The sequence below is a fragment of the Eriocheir sinensis genome, chromosome 35 (genome assembly GCF_024679095.1).
Source record: "Eriocheir sinensis breed Jianghai 21 chromosome 35, ASM2467909v1, whole genome shotgun sequence".
NCBI lineage: Eukaryota > Metazoa > Arthropoda > Malacostraca > Decapoda > Varunidae > Eriocheir > Eriocheir sinensis.
The window spans coordinates 16441377-16456085 of record NC_066543.1 but is presented as its reverse complement, the minus strand read 5'-3'; the positions used below and the strand labels follow the sequence as shown (position 1 = coordinate 16456085).

Sequence of the window (14709 nt, the reverse complement as noted above, 5' to 3'; positions counted from 1 at the left end):
GTAAAACTGTGGACTTCACTATCCTACAGTTATCATTCATTTTACGTAAAGATTTCAACCTAAAGTTACGCAAATTTGCCATTTTTTACACAACGTTTTCAAAGTGCACGCATGGTGCTATTTTATATAAGTTACCTTGAATCCTCGACCAAATCACTCTAGAGACACTCCTGCCTGCTTGTATGCACTAAAACTTGAAGATTTCGTCCTGTTTCCACTTAAATTCGGAGTAAGAACGCAGAGTGTGTTTGAGTTGTCGCAGTGAAAGTCGCCATAACAATCGGCCCCTTACGCGAGGCCAGCGCGCCAAGACTGAAGAGATTTCCCGTCAACTAGTTGTGAAGTCTATGCCCTCCGTATCTTTTGGGTTTCGTGTCTTAAGAATATGGACTTATCGCCAAATTATGAGAAAGAATACGTTTTTGAAGGGTACCGTAATGCGCTCTTGAAGGGGTTTACGAGGGAAAGAATGAACTGTTGTGTAAAGTTCTTTGTGAATCGTGGCGTTGCTTCATCGATGGTTATTATTTAAGAGGGGCGAGTTTGCCTTTCAGAGAGAGAGACAGAAAAACAAACTATAAGACGGACAAACAGAGACAAAGAACGAGACTGATAGACAGACAAAATTCAAGACAAACAAACAAAGAAAAAAAAAGCGAGACAGAGACACGGACAAGACAACAGACAGAAAAACGAGACACAGAAAAACAAAACAAAACACACACACACTAAAAACAGGACAGACACACACAGACTGACGGGCAAAAAATAAGACAGAGAGACAGACAAAATAAATCATCATCATCATCATCAGCTGCCCTCGTCTCATCCTTATTCTGCTGGACATTATCTTCAAAAACTCGCTCAATGAGTCACAAACTCCATGACTCACTTGTATTTACTCTCTCTCTCTCTCTCTCTCTCTCTGTCTCTCTCTGTCTCCCTCGCTGTAACCAATCATCATCATCACCACACACCTCATCACCATTCACCAATTAGTGGATCCCGTTAACGTGTCTTTACTCTTCTTATTGCGAACCATTCTGTGTTACGTTACCTCTTACTGTGACTTCTTGTGTGACATTACGAAAGACTACGAAGAACTGTGCATTTGGTTCGGCCTTTCACCCAGCTACAGTCATCCATCCATCTGTTCGTCATTCGGGCAGTCACACCTCCATCCACCCCTTCCTCTTCCCCGACCTGAGTCTCGTCCCCTTAACTCATCAAACTCACCCACCTCCACGTCCTATCTACACCACCATCCATCCTTTTTTTCTCCCAGTGTGTCAGTGTGCAGATTAGTCAGTCAGTCAGGAAGTCATTCATCGGTCCATCAGTCAGACAGTTGGGGCGTCAGTTAACTTGTCGTGTCGTTTTATCGATTCGTTTGTCTGTCAGCAAGTAGGAGCGCCAGTGAGCAGAGTCAGTCAATTGGCAAGTCATTTCGTCAGTCCACTCGTCAGTCAGACAATATAATATGAAAGTTTATCAGTTTGTTAGTCACCTATTCCTCATCCGTTAATTGTCCATTTGCCAGTCATTTAGTTATGTTATAATGAGACCAGTCATATTCTCATTTAGTTGGTCAATTAGTTCATCAATTAGTCAGTCTATCCGATAGTTACACCGTCATTAGTCTTTTAATCATTAGTATGTCAGTCCCTCAGTTTGTCAATCAGTCACTTAATTTACTTTCTAGGCAGACATTGGTTCAATCCGTCAATTAGGCTGACATTCGTTAGGTCACTCAACCCCGCACTCCCTGAATTTAGTGTGTCGGTCATGCTTTTAAATGCAAACAAACACGGCCAAGGCAACAGACACCAACCACCATGACCCACACCTCCACCTACCCCTTCCTCTTCCCCGAAGTGAGTGAATCTTCCCTTTAATCCATCGAACCCACCCCGCCCCACTTCCTATCCACACCACCACCCATCCCTTCTCTCCCTTAACTCACCGCACCCACCCCACTTCACGTCCTATCCACACCCCTACCCATCCCTTTCTCCTCACTTCTTCTTCTCCTTCTCCTTCTTCTTTTACTTCTTCTTCTTCTTCTTTTTCTTTTTCTTTTTCTTGTTCTTGTTCTTCTTCTTCTACTTCTTCTCTTTCTTCTTTTTCTCTTTCTTCTTCTTCTTCTTCTTCTTCTTCTTCTTCTTCTTCTTCTTCTTCTTCTTCTTCTTCTTCTTCTTCTTCTTCTTCTTCTTCTTCTCCTCCTCCTCCTCCTCCTCCCTGACCCTCCACCTATTTACTTATTCATCTAGTCTCGTCTTAAGAAGGAAGGGAATACCAACCCCAAAAAGGCTTCGCAAATCACGCGTCATTTATCTTGCCGTCACAGCATTCCGCCTCGCGCGTCACATCGGCCGGCCCAAGACGGTAATAAATTCCCCGGACGCCTGGTTAATGGTCTCTTGCTGAGGGGGAGCCTATCGCCTGGGCCATCTACAGAAACACCGACACTCACTCACTCACCCACGCGGACCTCCTTATTCTTGCTCTTCTTTCCGGCTGACCATTCATTTACTCACTCACTCACTCACTCGCTCGCTCACCCACACTGACGTCATTCTTCCACCTCTTCCTATTAACCGCTCATCTACTCATTCACTCACTCACGGACACGGACCTCCTCATTCTCTCTCCTCTTTCTGGCTGACCATTTACTCACTCTCTCACTCACTCACTCAATCAATCAATCAACCAATAAATAAATCAACACCCAGACGGATCCCTTCAATTTTGTTCCTCATTCCAATTTACCATTCATTCACTTAATCACTGCTTGTCCTCCTCCCTTCTTATTGACCACTCACTCGTTTCCTCACGTTGACCTCCTACCTCCCTCTTACTCTTTGTCCTTCCAAGCGATGATTCCCTACCACGCCGTCGCTCTTCTCATCAAAGCCGTAAAAAAGAAAGTCGATTTGTCACCGAAGACTTTTCCACCTGACGTTTTTCATTCTTGATTATGAAAAAGTATTTGACTCAATTAAAACTTCAGCGGCCATGCATGCACTCAGGAGGCAGGGCGCAGAGGAACCGTACCTAAAGATATATAGAGACAGCACGGTAACTCCACAAGAGAGAACATTCCTATTAAGAAGGATGTTCGGCAAGATGACACGATATCTCCAAACTCATTCACGGCTTAACTTGAAGGAGTATTAAAGAAACTTGAGTGATTTAGCATATGAATCAAGGTAGACGTTGCAAACCTTAACAATCTTAGAATCGCTAATGATACAGTCATTAGCGTGACTGAAAACAAAATTGCAAAGAGAAATCGAGGAACTTTACAAAGGGAATCTGAAAGCAGGTCTGAAGATGAATATGAAGAAAACGAAAGTGAAGTCAAATAATCACTTAGAAGGACAACAATTTTTTAATAATGTTCGGGAACAATACACTCGAGAGAGAGAGAGAGAGAGAGAGAGAGAGAGAGAGAGAGAGAGAGAGAGAGAGAGAGAGAGAGAGAGAGAGAGAGAGATCCTTGAAGCACGTTAGTTCCACAAAGAATGACAGAAGTTGTTCCCCAAGAATCTGCTTTTGTTTCTGAGGTATCTTGATACTTTCCTCTTGAAAGAGTTAGTAGTATGAAGGAGGAAATCCATTTATGTAAAAATAGTTTAAGTAGCATGTCGTGTGATGAGCTTATAGTGATAAATATAAGAAATTCATCATACTAACATACAGCTCAGCCACTGTTAATGCTAAAGATGAAAATATAAGTAAATATCTTGCATTTACGTCACCAAGCTCATCACCATTGCTTTTTACTAGCAGGATAACTCTATAGCTCGGGACACTAGCCAGAAAACGATGTATATAGCACATGACACAGGACAGATGACACATGAAACACCTATTAATATTAAAAGTCGCCGGTGATAGTATAGGGGATGATAATTCCAAGGCACGTCATGAATCCGAGACGATGGAAGAGACGAGGAAATCAATCACATAATTAGGCGAGGCGGTCCAGCAAATTGCGCCCGTACAGGAAGTGAAATGACCCCCCGACCTCTCTGACTTACTGCCCTACACACCCTTCGCGCACAGTGGAGCCTCGTGATAAAGTCTACGGTCTCTACAACGACGTTTTCATTACATTTACTGTTGTATTTATTTTAAGAAAATTCTGATTATGGGTTTGTTATGTTACCGTTTTTATTGCCCTAGTATTGTTCTTTAGGATCTTATGTATTCTATGTTTCAAAATTTTTTATCATTAAACAATAATATTAATAATTCTCTCTCTCTCTCTCTCTCTCTCTCTCTCTCTCTCTCTCTCTCTCTCTCTCTCTCTCTCTCTCTCTCTCTCTCTCTCTCTCTCTCTCTCTCTCTCTCTTGCTTCGTCTCAAACACATTTATCCATTTTTTTTCCTTTTTTTTCTTTTTTTTTTCTTAGCGTCTTGTACGCCTATCCTCTTTCTATTTCTTCTTTCCCTTCTGTTTCATGCCAAATTGAGAACAAGGTCATTTTTCTTTTAGATCGCAGGTTCAATTCTTTCGTCATTTTTTTTCTTCTTATTCCCGGCATGAACTCGTGTGTCCATTTATCACTTTGACCCCGTTTCCACTTTTTTTTAATCTGACCAGTCTCCTCTCTTCCCTCCTTCCCCCTCTCCTTTACTCCTCTTCCTCTTTTCTTCTTCTTCTTCTTCTTCTTTTTCTTCTTCTTCTCTTTCTTCTTTTTCTTTTGATTCCTCTTCTTCTTCTTTTGATTCCTCTTCTTCTTCTTCTTCTTCTTCTTCTTCTTCTTCTTCTTCTCCTTCTTCGCTCCTCCTCCTCCTCCTCCTCCAGCCTCTCACACATAATAACGCACTTTTTCCCTCACCACTAGCAAACACCACCATCATCACTCCTCTCCACTTCCTCTTCTTCCTCCTCTTGACATGATCACTGAGCCACGCTTCCTCTAACTCCTCCATCTCATGAATCTTAAACTCCTCCCACCCCGCTTCCTTTTTCCATCTGCTTCTACCTCCCTCGACAGTATTGTGCCCCTTGGAATTGCTAACTAGTCAAATTCTTATAACGAAATGGCACTCAATAGTATTTTTTAGTATGATTCTTTTCACTTTGATGTCACTGTATGTTTCGGTAAATTTTGCACGCTTCCTCTGTTCCCTCTTTTATTCTTAAGTGTCGTCGAAGCTGATCTGTTAAATTTTCAAACTATATTTTATTTGCTCTAACAATATATATTTTTTTTCTATTTTAATATCTCGAAAATCCTCATTAAGTAATTATTTCTACGTGTTTAAGTTCTTTTGGCATTATATCGTACACGGGAACTAAGCGATTCATAACACTGACCCCCTTTCTAAACAGTATATCCCCCCTCTACACCTCCTGTCACCCTGCCCCCTTTCTCCCTTCAATCCACAATCTTTAAAATAATGGATGTCTCGGCAGCAAGTGTTCTAACATCCCCTTAACACTACTGTCCCCTTCCCAAACATTTACCACCTCTACTTCTGCCGCCATCCTCCCTCCCTTCTTCCCTTGAACCTACAACCCACAAATTTTGAGATAGTGGGTCCGTCGGTAACCTCAGCGGCGTCTGTATACGTGTCCGAGATATTGACAGGGACGCAGAAGGAAAAAACAGGACAGGACAAGACACGGCTGGGTAGGCGGTGAGGGGAGGGAGGTCAGGTAAACAAAATCGAGACGGGTTTTGAGGTGTCGTAGGGAGATGTAACATGTTGTCGTCACATAAATAAACTCATGATTGAAGGAAGGAAGGAATGTATGGATCAATCAGCCAATCAATCAATCAAACAATCTGCAAATCAATCAGTCATTCTATTAATCAATCAGTCAGTTAATAAGTCAGACACTAGGTCAATCAAGCTATCAGTCAATTTATCAGTCAATCAGATATTTCAATCAATCAATCAATCAATGTTAATGGAGTTGGTCAGTCAATCATTAAGTACATGAAAATGAATATGTAAATAAGTAAATAAACGGAGATGTTAAATAATTTGAAAGTAATCTTTTTTTCAGCACATTTCTGCAAAATCGTAAATAAATAAAAGGTAGATATATACAGTGGGAATGTTTGGTCGTTCAATGCGTTTTCTATATTTTGGGTCAACTTTTTCAGTGGAATCCGAAACTAAAGAGTAAAAAATATATCAATGTGTGTGTGTGTGTGTGTGTGTGTGTGTGTGTGTGTGTGTGTGTGTGTGTGTGTGTGTGTGTGTGCGTGTGCGTGTGTGTGTGTGTGTGTGTGTGCGTGTGTGTGTGTGTGTGCGTGTGTGTGTGTTTATATTAGCCAACATAAAGGAAACTACAAAATAAAAGAAAACCAGCTACGTCAGTCATTAAATGGGGAACGCTATACATGAAAAAAATAGGCAAATAATGAATGAAATCAAACAAGAAAAACGTTGGAATACCCCACGTTAGGATCAAAGGTATATTGTGCGTCTCGTTCGGGGAAATTTGATTATTCACAAAAAAACAAAAAAATTCATGGCGTGCGTGTAGGGACAAAGGATATTGGAGGAACTGAGGCTGGCTGTCGAGAGCTCGTGGTTAAAAATAATAAATCAATGAGAGCGAATAACGAAGCCAAATCTTTTAAAACGAAAACCTTAAACAAAAATACGAACGAAACGCAAACAATATGAGAGAAAACAAAAGTCTATAATGCCGCCCTCGTCGCTTCGTTCGCTCCACTTGACGAACCGAGAGCGCAGGTTTTTCTTCCTCCACTTGACGAACCGAGAGCGCAGGTTTTTCTTCCTCCACTTGACGAACCGAGAGCGCAGGTTTTTCTTCCTCCACTTGACGAACCGAGAGCGCAGGTTTTTCTTCCTCCACTTGACGAACCGAGAGCGCAGGTTTTTCTTCCTCCACTTGACGAACCGAGAGCGCAGGTTTTTCTTCCTCCACTTGACGAACCGAGCGCGCAGGTTTTCTTCCTCCGGTTTTCTTCCCCCCACTTGACGAACCGAGAGCGCAGCTTGTGCGTCCTCCACTTGACGAACCGAGAGCGCAGGTTTTTCTTCCTCCACTTGACGAACCGAGAGCGCAGGTTTTTCTTCCTCCACTTGACGAACCGAGAGCGCAGGTTTTTCTTCCTCCACTTGACGAACCGAGAGCGCAGGTTTTTCTTCCTCACTCCATCTATTCATCTTTCTATCTATTTATCTATCTTCGACACGGCCATCGGTTTAAGAGAGACAAACACGAGGGAGTGAATACAGGATTTTCTCTGTCAATCTATCTATCTATCGTTTTTTTCCATTCCTTTTTTTTCTACTTCTTTTTTACAACAAAGGAGACAGCTCAAGGGCACAAAAAAAGGAAACAATAATATAAAGAAAAGCCCGCTACTTGCTGCTCCTACAAAAGAAAAATCAAAAGAGGTGGCCGAAAGAGAGGTCAATTTGCGGAACTAGACGCGGACATCAATTCAAGAGAGACGAAAACGAGGGATTGAATACATTTTTTTTTTTTTTCATCCTATCTATCAATCTTTTTATCTTCTTTCTTTTTTGGGGGTATTTCAGATTCTTAGAAATTTGGGAACAAGACACCGCCGGACATCGCTTCAAGAGAGACGGACACGAGGGACACAATGCGAAGATGTTAATTTTGTTTCCGTTCTGAGATATTTCCGAGTGGCTCCAGATTCTTTTCATACTTTTCCTTTTCTTTTCCTCCTTTTCCTTTTCTTCATTTCTTTTCTCTTTGCTTTATATTTGCGTGTGTGTCCAGTTCCCAAATTACTCCAGCCATAATTCGTATTTGAGTACATTTATCGTCATAGGCATAATTTCAGAGGCCTATATATATTATTTTCTTATCATAACCGTCTTCCTTATTTTATTTTTTGGTGTGTATGTTTGTTTTTTTGTTTGTTTTGTTGCTGTTTTTCTCTTCTACGTAATTAACTGTCTTGTCGTTATCATTATTTTCCGCGTCCCGCCTTACGTTTGTTAATGATGATACTCCATTTCTTTGTGATCTACTCTCTCTCTCTCTCTCTCTCTCTCTCTCTCTCTCTCTCTCTCTCTCTCTCTCTCTCTCTCTCTCTCTCTCTCTCTCTCTCTCTCTCTCTCTCTCTCTCTCTCACACACACACACACACACACACACACATTTGTCCATTGAAAGTCAAAACTCCCAGCAAGTGTTGGTTCTACGAGACTCAACGAGCAATAACGGGAAAGGCGAACGAGAGAATAAAAGTAAAAAATCGTTTCACCACTTTCCTCCTCCTCCTCCTCCTCCTCCTTCTCCTCCTCCTCCTCCTAGTCTCTGCCCCTGTTCTTTCTTCTCCTCCTCACCTTCTTCCTGCTCCGGCCCCCTTTCCTTCTCCTCCTCCGCCTCCGCCTCCGCCTCCGCCTCTTCCTCCTCCTCCCCTTCAAAAACATTCCACCTCCTCTCCTTTCTCTTTTTTTCATCGCCATTTCTCTCCCCAAATTTTTCTTCCTCGGCCCCAGCAATCTCCAGGTGCGTTTTCATTTTCTTTTGTTTACCCTTTCGAATATAGTTTTTTCTATCTTATTTTTTTGTCTATTTTTTTTATTCGAAGTCACTACAATCATCATCATCATCATCATTATTATCATCATCATCATCATCATCATAATAATAATAATAATAATAATAATAATAATGATAATAATAATGATGATAATGGCGATGAAAACTGTTTTAAACCCTAATACGTTTTCGGATTTCATTAATTACCTTTGATTTCTTGATTTTTTTCCGTCATTTTTTTCACTTTTTTTACTTTCCTTTTTCATTCTACCTATAACCTCTCTCTCTCTCTCTCTCTCTCTCTCTCTCTCTCTCTCTCTCTCTCTCTCTCTCTCTCTCTCTCTCTCTCTCTCTCTCTCTCTCTCTCTCTCTCTCTCTCTCTCTCTCTCATTACCGTCTTTCTCTCCGAGCTCTGAATTTACTTCCTTCAGTTCGCGCGTCACGTTCCGCATATTTTTTTTTATGGTGGTCGTTGAACTTTGTTGTTGATGGACTAATATTGTGCTGACTGCATATATATTTTCCCCAAACAATTCTCTCTCTCTCTCTCTCTCTCTCTCTCTCTCTCTCTCTCTCTCTCTCTCTCTCTCTCTCTCTCTCTCTCTCTCTCTCTCTCTCTCTCTCTCTCTCTCTCTCTCTCTCTCTCTCTCTCTCTCTCTCTCTCTCTCTCTCTCTCTCTCTCTCTCTCTCTCTCATTATTGAATAACAATTTGGTACATTACTGAATTAAAGATTGCTAAAAGCGGCTACTTTCAAGGTCCTGTCGTGTGCGTGCGTGCGTGCGTGCATTTGTGCGTGCGTGCGTGCGTGCGTGCGTGTGTGTGTGTGTGTGTGTGTGTGTGTGTGTGTGTGTGTGTGTGTTTACGTGGGAGGAAAAGGAAAAGAAACGAAAGAAAGGCCAAAACAGTATATATAGCAAAATAAATAACGTTTCAATCATATCGCCAGCCAAGTTTTTCCCTCCCACACACCGGCGAGGGTCAGATAAAAGCGCAAAACGCGGACGACTTTTCGACTCTTTCCAGCTATGAAAAAGGAAGGAAATAAAAATATGTACATCCCCTTTTTATTCAGAGGATTGTTGCGTTAAAATGCCGAAAAAATCTATATATGGCAGAGAGCCTTTTAAAACCCTCCTGCTGCAGTTATTTATTTGCGGACATTTTCGTTTTTTGTTGATAGAAGCACATACACCATTACAGCTGCTAGGACTTGACGCACTAAACTTAATGAAATGACTATATACATTTTTCTTTACAAATCTAATGTTTTTAACGATCCCACGCTCAGCTGATTCATGTCACGACTTCTTAATCTACTAACAGCTTATCGACGGCTGCCGCGACACATCCTTCCATGACTATCTTATCTTCGTGTTACTCTAAGACGCAGCAAATAAAAGACTGTGAAGGAAGAAAGATTGAAGGAAAGAACGAAAGAAAGAAAAAAGAAAGAAAGGAAGAAAGAAAGAAAGGAAGGAAGAGAAAAAGAGGGCAAGAAAGATACTAATGTTCTAAACCGGAAAAAAAATACATGTATGACTTCATTGATGGGTTGTATGTATGTAAATATAAACAAAGACATCACGTTGCATCTCGTTCTGAAAGGCTCCGTCCGTGCTTTCCTGTGTCGGTCTTGTTCTTCTCGTGGAGGAAAGCCGACACAGGGAAGCGAGATCATCTATTTGACAGCTACATATCCCCTTCCTGGCGCCAGTCCTGTTACGCTATACAGATACGAGACTACGAAGCAGGGACATCCACCTCCTTGAACCGGAATGTGCTGGCTGGTTACCACCTATGACACAAGTGAAATAAAATAAAATAAATCATACTCCGTTATTGCGTTGTGGCGTGGTGTTGTTAGTGCCATTGCTGGTGATGGTGGTGGTGGTGGTGGTGGTGATCGGACGGTGATGCATTGTGGCGCCTCACCGTGAACGAATGACCACCCCGGGGGTTGTATCGGCGCTCAGGTGGAGGTGAAAAAGATTGATGGGTGACGGGTGAGTGATGGGTGTTAGGTAGAAGGTAGTGGAGGTGATGCTCGAGGAAGTGGATAGAAAAGATGATTGCAGGTAATGGTGGAAAGCAGGTAATGGTGGTAATGGGTATATTAGTGGCGTGGAGGTGGACCAGGTGGTGGTGGAGGTGGTGGAGGTCGTGGGTGACTATATGAGTGGTTGTGAGTGGAGGGGTTCGTGATCAGAGTGGTTGTGAGTGGAGGGGTTCGTGATCAGAGTGGTTGTGAGTGAAGGGGTTGGTGATCAGAGTGGTTGTGAGTGGAGGGGTTCATGATCAGAGTGGTTGTGAGTGGAGGGGTTCGTGATCAGAGTGGTTGTGAGTGGAGGGGTTGGTGATCAGAGTGGTTGTGAGTGGAGGGGTTCATGATCAGAGTGGTTGTGAGTGGAGGGGTTCATGATCAGAGTGGTTGTGAGTGGAGGGGTTCATGATCAGAGTGGTTGTGAGTGGATGGGTTCGTGATCAGAGTGGTTGTGAGTGGATGGGTTCGTGATCAGAGTGGTTGTGAGTGGAGGGGTTCGTGATCAGAGTGGTTGTGAGTGGATGGGTTCGTGATCAGAGTGGTTGTGAGTGGAGGGGTTGGTGATCAGAGTGGTTGTGAGTGGAGGGGTTCATGATCAGAGTGGTTGTGAGTGGAGGGGTTCGTGATCAGAGTGGTTGTGAGTGGAGGGGTTCGTGATCAGAGTGGTTGTGAGTGGAGGGGTTGGTGATCAGAGTGGTTGTGAGTGGAGGGGTTGGTGATCAGAGTGGTTGTGAGTGAAGGGGTTGGTGATCAGAGTGGTTGTGAGTGGAGGGGTTCGTGATCAGAGTGGTTGTGAGTGGATGGGTTCGTGATCAGAGTGGTTGTGAGTGGAGGGGTTGGTGATCAGAGTGGTTGTGAGTGGAGGGGTTCGTGATCAGAGGTCTGTTGAAGGGAATGGAAAGTGGTGGAGGAGGGTAAGGAATGGGTGGAGGTTGAGGAGGTTGGGGTGAACGGGGTGGAGCAGCGTGTATATATATGTGGTTGAAGGGAGAGGTAACAAGTAGAAGTATTGGAGGTAGTGAGTGGTGGGTAGCAGGAACTCGGTTAAGAGCAGATAGTGGTGTGGGGGGAGGAAGTATAAGGAGCAATTAGTGATGGAAGGAAGGATGGTGGTGGTGAATAGGGGAGGAGGAGATAGATGGGGTGCAGGTGAAACAAGGAGTGGGTGAAAGTGAAGGTAGGTGGAGAAGAGAAACAAGTGGAGTGTAGGTGGAAAAAGAGATGGATGGAGATGGAGGTGATGGCATATCATATCAGCAAATGTGAGGATCAAGGAAAAGGTGGATGGCAAGGCAGAAGAGGAAGAGGTGTGAGCAACGTTACCTGATTGTCGTACTTGGCGTATTGTTTTTGCCGATTTCTGACCAAAATCTATCGCACCCACAAAGATAACGATATGCATTTATAATTATTGTTAAAATCGGTAAATATTGATGCTCTTTTTTACAATATTTATGGGCCAGAAACCTGAAAAATACAATGTTATGCGTACGATAATGTGGCAACGTTGGGTGTGAGATACAGGTAGCATTAGTAAAGGAGAAGGTGTAGAATGTAGATTACGGGATGGGTGGGGGTAAGGGGATGCAGGTGGAAGGAGAGGAAAGAGGGGAGGTGGAGCATGGGTGGAGGCGAGGAACACGATAGAAATGCTGGGTTTGTCTCACCCGCCAAGGAAGCTGTTTCGTCTCCGCAACAAATGATGGTGACGCTGATGAATGAGTCCCCAGTGGAGTTTATTGCGTCTGTGATCGTGGTGGCGGCGGTGGTGGTGGTGGTGATGGTGGTGGTGAGATATCCAGGAGTCAGAGAGATTGAGGAGAAAATGTGTCACGATGAAGAGAAGCGAAGAGGCGAGACAGGAGAGGAGAGGAGAGGAGAGGAGAGAAGAGAAGAGAAGGAAAGGAAAGGAAAGGAAAGGAAAGGAAAGAAAAGAAAAGAAAAGGAAAGGAAAGAGAGGAAAGGAGAGCACCGAATGCAATAAGGGCAAATAAATGGTCAATCTCCTTATTTCTTTCCTTTCCTCGCCTTGGACTGGCCTTCCCATGACCTGCACACAGCTAAGGCGCAGTCCCCGTCATCTTTAAGTCCCCCCCCGTGCCTGCTGGAGCCTAAGAGAGCCTACGCTTTATAAGACAGAACAGGTTTAAGTGCAGCGTTTGTTCGCGTCTCAGTGCACAGTTCTCGGTGAGGGGGTGAAGAAAACAAGGACAAAAAAAGGGGCTGACGAAGCGATGGGGCTGCCCTTGCGTGGTGCTTCCCCGACGCTACTCTTACTTAGATGGGTTTTTCTTTATACTTATTATTATTATTATTATTAGTAGTAGTAGTAGTAGTAGTAGTAGTAGTAGTAGTAGTAGAGGTATAAAAGTTCTTAGCGACGAGGAAGCCCTGGCAGAGCTCAGCGTTGCCAGATTATCGTATCCACCATTGTATTTACCGTTTATAGACACAACTATAGCAAAAAGACACTAATAATTAAACCTTTCAACGGTAACTATAAATAAATGTAGTTATTGGAGTGGAAGAGACAGTTTTGGGGTCGGGAATCGGAAAACATAAGAGGCTAAGTACGACAATCTGGTAACGTTGGCAGAGCTTACGGTGCATATTCTTTGCGTGAAGGAGATATTATGATCTAACTGTGTCCTGTGAACGATGTAAATGATTGTTGGCTAACCTCCCCCCTTGCTCCCCACTGCTCCCCTGCCTCCCCCTCAACAGGTAGTACATACACGACCTCCACACTTCCTATTTCCCCTCCTCCGCGCCATAGTGGTGGGGGGAGGAAGTACAAAGAGCAATTAGTGATGGAGGGAAGGATGATGGTGGTGAATTGGGGAGGAGGACAGATGGGGTGCAGGTGGAGCAAGGATATGAATGCTGCTCAATAGTCTATCTTCCCCCTCTGTCTTTACATCTATCTATATATCTATTTATCTATCTATCTGTCTCTATTTCCTCTACGATATCTAACAGAAACTTCCATTGGTCCCTTAACAGAGATCGATCCTTCTTTTCTTACAAATAAGTCTCCCGTGTATCGCCTCAAAGCCACATATATAAGCTACGTATTCCTTAGGACGTCTCTTCAGGGAGTTTCATTTTCCTTTTGACATGACACTGAATAGTTAACATAAGAACATAAGAACGCAGGAGTCTGCAAGAGGCCGGTAGGCCTGTACGAGGCAGCTCCTTTATTTATTTAGTTACGGCGAAGCTCTGAAGAAAATATGAGTAGGAGAAGCGTGACCAGTGGCGTTTCTTTGACAGCCTTGCAGCGGCCTCAAGGACTTGTTTGACAGCTCACATACATCACATAGACAGACAGACAGACGCGCGCGCATGCATTAGCCGGCTCGCTGCCTTAATGGATGTTCGAGTTCGCACCGTAAGCACTTTCCTGGTCGAGGGTGAGTTGGCAGGACAGGACATGGTAATTATGAAGGTCTTCTGGGGTCGGTCTTATCTTGCTTTTCAATTGACGGAACTTCATATACTTCATACTTAATTCCCGAGGTATCATGAACCACTGAGGAACTAAATGCGCTGTACGAAACGAGACCAGGACCCACACTCTCAAATATTGCAAGACCTACACACCTACATTTGATAAGGCCTTCGTAGAGGTTGTGCATATTTCCATAGGTAGTTTCATGAGCCTAGTGATAGCTTGACAAGGCTTTTGCACCATGAATGCGAAAAACATCCATGAGAACCCGAATAATTTTCATTGTGGCCTTTGCAAATATTTGTTGAAGGAGTCGAAAGTGTCTGAGAATACGAGCCAAGGTTAGACCAAAACACTCTCATTCCCCGCATGTAAGTTTGCAAGGGATTCTTTCTTCATGTCTGTGCTTTCCGAGGTGATTTTCCAGACCACTACTCTCACTCCTGGTCTTGTAAAAAAACATCCCTGCATGCGTGAAGTGCTGATAAGTGCTGTTGTGAGTACTTTTCACACCCAAACACCATCCCTCCACTTCATTTATACTTACAAAGGATTCTTTCTTTACCTATGCTTTCCGAGGTGATTTTCCGAACCTTTACTCTCAGCATTGGTCTTGTAAAACATCCTTGCAAGCGTGAAGTGCTGCTAAGTGCTGTTGTAAGCGAGTACTTTATGAAGCGCGGCCCGGACACAGACAAA

General features: G+C 43.4%; 2 protein-coding genes across 2 annotated transcripts in view; one reads left to right on the top strand and one right to left on the bottom strand.

Moving 5' to 3' along the window:
• Window positions 1–14709, bottom strand: part of LOC127007509 (uncharacterized) — a 116058-nt gene that overhangs the window by 69701 nt on the left and 31648 nt on the right. The gene's annotated exons all lie outside the window — the stretch shown is intronic.
• The window catches only part of LOC127007510 (basement membrane-specific heparan sulfate proteoglycan core protein-like), a 59113-nt gene that overhangs the window by 33219 nt on the left and 11185 nt on the right, over window positions 1–14709 (top strand). The window lies entirely within an intron of this gene.